The sequence below is a fragment of the Octodon degus genome, unplaced genomic scaffold (assembly GCF_000260255.1).
Source record: "Octodon degus isolate 3935 unplaced genomic scaffold, OctDeg1.0 scaffold00385, whole genome shotgun sequence".
NCBI classification, from domain to species: domain Eukaryota; kingdom Metazoa; phylum Chordata; class Mammalia; order Rodentia; family Octodontidae; genus Octodon; species Octodon degus.
Genome location: NW_004524961.1, coordinates 599,484 through 605,163, shown reverse-complemented (window position 1 = coordinate 605,163; position 5,680 = coordinate 599,484). Strand labels below are relative to the sequence as shown.

Here is a 5,680-nt window from a genome sequence, read left to right as displayed (position 1 = left end):
AGACCCTTTACTTATTTAAAAGTCACATCTTATGTATCTAATGGCAACAATAAATTCGAAACATTTCCATTCCTATTAAAAATTCTCTAAGACAAACGATTAATTGCAACCTTAAAATCCACTTAGTAGTTCTTCTAAAAATTTAAAGTCTGATTTAAAACATTTTTTTCTGGAGTCTAAAGACCTAGTATAGTCAAAAATATCTTGTAAAAGAAACTTGAAGGACTCACAACACCTGAATCCACAATTATATAGAGCACTATTAATCAGTAAAATGTAGCTCTATGAATAAGTTAAACAAACAGATTGCTGGCAATATTAGAAAGTAGATAAAAAAGATTCAATGTAAGATTTTCTAAAAATAATAACCCCTCTTCACAGGGCTCATTAAAATTCTGTTTATTCTAGATAATAAACTTAACCACAGCAGTTACATCTATAATGGTAATGGAAGAATATGTAAGACAATTTTTCTGATGTTATTAGGTAAGGTTTCTTAGGAGACCAAAACTATGAGTTATTAAAAAAATAAATTATTGGTTACTTCATTAAAAGTAAAATGTTTTAGTCATCAGAAAGCATCATTAAAGTAACGAAAAGGTAAATTACAGGGGTAATGGAACTATTTGCAAAATAGATACCTATGGAAGACTATGTGTACAATCCTAGCATACAGTTTGAAGCAAGCAGATTTTGATGAGTTTGAGACCAGTCTGTTTTACCTCAAGTTTTCCGGAACAGCCTGAAATACACAGCAAGACTCTGTCTCAACCTCATTCCAATCAGGAAAGAGTAGACAAAGGACATGCATCCAGAATACAAAGAAATAATACTTAAAACTCAACATTAACTAAAAATCTTGACAGTGGAAGAGGATAAAACCCTTGAAAATAAACCTTACAAATAAAATATGAAAATAGCGAATCCTCTGATATATATATCCTCTGAAATATACATATATTTCTGATGTCGTCAGAAAAATAGTTTTAAACAATGAGATAGTTTTATTTATTTATTTTTAATTGCACTGCCAATTTTGACTTTATTATTTTGCCAAACAGCTTTGTGTTGGAAGTCTCACATGGCAAACTTTTCTGTAAATCTTCTAGTATTCGGTCATATTCTCCCCTATTAGTCAAGTAGAGCTTAGCAATTCCGGGGACCAAGGGATCCTTAGTATTGGGGTCACACAACAGGGAGCAGATGGATAAGAGTACTTTAGAGATAGTGAGGGATGGTGACCATTGCCGCTTGAGGATGTCTAGGCAGATGTTTCCATTTCGACTAATATTTGGATGAAAAATTCGGGTGGTAAATGTTACCTTGGGTGGGTGGAATGGATAGTCCGAAGAAAACTGTATATTCAAGAAAAGAACGCCTCCCTGGTAGGGGCTGTCACTGGGACCCATTATGGTCCCCTGCCAGAGGAACATGTCATCTCCTATTGGCCCGGCAGAGCAGTGGGTTGGTGGATCGTGAGTGAGTTCGAGGAGCTCTTTTTGAATTCTCTTTAGAGCCATTCTGTTCACATCTTGGTGTCCCAAACCCGGCGCAGGTCTCGGGTCTTGGTCCAGGTCATCGATGTTATTGAGCTCCAAGGAACACTTCAAAAGGCCAAGGTGACAGTTTCTTGGGTTGAGAACTCGATCTCTGGTTGAGGGAGGTGTTGGGGAGGGCTTCCTGGAGTGAAGAAAGCCGTAGGAGACAACTGATGTCTGCTGCTGTAAGTCACCTTGGGTGTTGATGTTCACTTGCGGATTGATGCCTCCTCCCTCGTTGTGATTCAGAGAGTCTGAGAGTCCACTGTCCGCCAGAATACTACCTTTCAGAGGCCACTGCTGGAGAGGATAGTGGTCCCAGCTGGAGCATCTAACGCGCTGCTGTATCTGGTCCCTGCAGCCAAGTCACTGTAACTGCTGGGATCCCTTAGGTGAGGTAAAAATGGCCACAGAGAGCGCGTCACTCATAAGCGGAGACTGACATAGGCGGGTGGTGGCAGGGCAGTGAAGAGGGCTGGCACTAAAAGTGGGGGTTGAGGGGCTTCCAAATCTCCACCCAGTTCTTGCTCCACGAACTGGAAAGTAAGATCAGACAGTTATCAAAATAAATAAAGTGATTTTCATGAATTCTCCCATACATCTCACCTCAGAGTCACTTTCTCTTTTTATTTTCTGAAACGCTAATTTCTCTCCAGATATATCTTTGAGTGTAAGTGAAGTACACTACAAACCTAAGTTAATGGCATACATATTCCTATGACATAAAGCTAAGTATAAAGATTTCAAGTTAATTTAATATTCAGACAATATTTTTTATAAATTATCTTGTTCAAGGATTCTAGGTTTTTTTCCATAATTTTATTAAGAAACAAATAGATGAAAAAAAAAGAAACAAATAGAAATGAGACAATTTCAAATCAAATTGGTAGGGCAGTTTCAATAATTAACACATTATATACTCTCTTCCCAGTGGTTATTTGCTGTACAAGATGCAGACATGATAACCTCTTTATAAACACTAGTAGAAAAAAACCCTCTATTAATTAAGAGAATGTAACTATATAACTATCCTAACAATTTGAAATAATAGATACAAAATCGACATTCATCTGAATCCCCTGTTTGATTTAGTTCTGTCATTTGAATATTATACATGTGGTAACTCAGCAAAATATTCTAAAAGGATCCAGTAGTCCATAATAGTATGGGGTCTTCCACTTGACTGGCAATGTCAGAAATTGTATATCTGGGTCTCCTACGGATGAACATAACAACATGGCTTTACTTCATTTTTCCCCACAATTTTATTGATAAACAAATAGCAATGAGACAGTTTCAAATCAAATTGGTAGGACAGTTTCAATAATTAACACATTGCATACATTCTTCCTAGTGGTTAATTGTGGAAATGATATCTTATTTACAAAAACCAATAGAATAAATCACTCTATTCATTAAGAGAATGTAACTATATATCTATCCTAACCCCTTTGTATACACAGATACAAAATGGACATTAATTTGTATCCCCTTTTTTGGTTAAGTTCCGTTATTTGAATACTGCAGGTGTGTAAACTCAGTAAAAATATTATAAAAGAGAACAGTAGCCCATAATAGTATTGGGTCCTCCTCTTGACTGGCAATGTTAGAAACTGTTGACCTGAGTCCCATACAGCTCAACATAATACCAGGGCTTTACTTCATACATTTCGTTTTTGTACTTTTCTGCTGGATGGTTAAGACAAAGGTAAAGCAGGACCTATGCATCAAGAGTTGCACCTTTTGGGTCTGATAAGGTCAGTGAAATCCCCTCAGGATTAATCCTGAGTTCCTGTACCTCAGATTGTAGAACCTTTGTGAGTGTCAGCCATGTGGATGGGTCATGGCCATTGCTTGGTCAATGTGCTCTCTGTGAAAGCCTGAGAGAATGATTTCTCTCCATGTGACTCTCCTTAGGTACACTCTACATCATTGTTCACTTTCCTCTTTGGCCGCAAAATCTCCTTGATCAGAAAATTTAGGACACTACTGAGTTAGATGACGTTACAGTACAAGTTCTCATATGTCCAGAGTCTTAATTGACCTTAGAAAACTAGGGCCAAAATGATAGCTTTCCTTGCAGCCCTCCTTTTTCTCTAATTTTGGTCCACAAATTTAGGTTGTTAACCATCCAGAAGACAAGCTTATTGTTATTACCATACAACTTAGGCTGTTAAGCTTAACCTCACTATATCTATACATATCAAACATCTTAGGCATAATACGGAACAGGTATTTTTCATCAAGTATTGATATGTTGAACTTCAAGTCCCTACAGATTATGATAAAAAACATTTATTAATTACAATAGATTTTAAAAATAACCATAAAGAATTATATACTTCTTATGTTTACACACATGTCCAAAAATTTCACCATATACAACCTTGAAGCAGAACAGTCCCACAATATTCATTTGCATGTCTCTTGTTTTCATTCACCACCCCCTTGTTCATGAGCAAACATCTACCTGAGAGACATCATAGCAGCAGCTGTCATCTCATGAAAAGGAGCCCAAATTGAGAAGATCAGAATGACAGACACTCCAAGCATGAAACTAAAATTACAAATTACCATCTGCAGTGTAGTAGTTCAGTTCACAATTATCAGTATATATACATAGTCAGGGTGGAAATCTTTCCAATTAAATCCCAGATTCAAAAATCTTCTGACGATTCTCAGGATCATTACCTTGTCCATCTTCTACATATAACTGTATGGCTTAACATTTTCATGTTTCCTAGCTCTTTTCCTTTCCCTCTCTTGATTAGTAAGTGCTCAAGATCCTGCTTTCTTTTAACTTGTATTATAACTTTCTATTTTTATTTCTTTTTTTGAGTTCTTATACTAGGGAGACTGTACAATATTTACACATGTGTGTCTGGTTTATTACACTTATGAGTATATGTTCAAGTGGCACCCACTTCAATATATAAGGCTTTGAGTTTATCAATCTGCATAGCTGAATAATACTCCATTGTGTAAAAATACCACATCTTTTTCAACCATTCCTAAGGTGATGGGCATCTTGGTTGTTTCCAAGATTTGGATATCACAAATTGTGCTGCTATAAATATAAGCACATATATATCAACATGATATGATGTTTTCAGATCCTCTGGGAAAATTCGCAGTAGAGGAATAGCTGGTTTAAATGGGATTTCCAGTTCAACTCTCTAACAAGTCTCCATACTGATTTCCATAAGGGTTGTACCAGTCTCCATACCCACCAGCAGTGGAGAAGGGTTCCTTTTTCCCACAGCCTCTCCAACATTTATTGTTGGGTAATTTCTTCATGATAGTCACTCTTTCTGGGGTGAGATGATATCTCAATGTTGTTTTAATTTGCATTTTGCAGATGGCTAATGATGGGGAGCATTTTTTCATAAATTTATTTGTTTCTTTAATTTCTTCCTCTGAAAAATGTGTGTTCTTCTCCGATGCCCATTTCTGGATTAGGTCTTTAAATTTGGGGGCCCTAGTGTTTTTTAGTTCTTTATAAATTCTAGAAAGCAGACCTTTGGCTGAGTACTTATTTGTCATGAGATTTTCCCAATATGTGGATTGCCTTTTGAATTTGTTGGTAATTTCTTTTGACATGAAAAAACTTCTCAGTAAGAGCAGGTCCCAGTTGTTAATTCTTTCAACTGTTTCCCAAGTGATTTGATATCTGTCCATTAACCCTTTGCCTAGTCATACATCTTCAAGAGTTCCTCCCACTTTCTCTTCCAGGAGATTTAGGGTCTCTACTTTAATGTTTAGATCTTCAATCTATTTTGACTTTAGTTTAGTGCACGGTGATAGACCTGGGTTAAGTTTGAGTTTTCGGCATGTAGAGAGCCAGTTTTTCCAGCACCATTTGTTAAATACGCTATCTTACTTCCAGTGAGTATGTTTGGCTCCTCTGTCAAAGATAAGGTAGCTGAGTTTGTTTGTAGGGGCTTCAGCGTCTTCTAATATTTTCCATTGATCCTCAGGTCTATTTTGTTTACAGTACCATGCTGATGTCATTACAGTACCCTTGTAGCATAATTTCAACTCAGGAAATGTAATGCCTCCTGCCTTGTCTTTATTGCCCAGAATTGCCTTTGCTATTCTAGGTCTTTTCTGGTTCCAGATAAATTTTAGGAATGATTTCTCTA

General features: G+C 36.7%; 2 pseudogenes; both read right to left on the bottom strand.

Moving 5' to 3' along the window:
* Positions 1–1,077: 1,077 nt before the first annotated feature.
* Positions 1,078–1,520, bottom strand: LOC101573066 (annotated as a pseudogene).
* Positions 1,521–1,963: 443 nt separating this feature from the next.
* LOC105741270 overlaps positions 1,964–5,680 on the bottom strand; it is a 97,415-nt pseudogene continuing 93,698 nt past the window's right edge.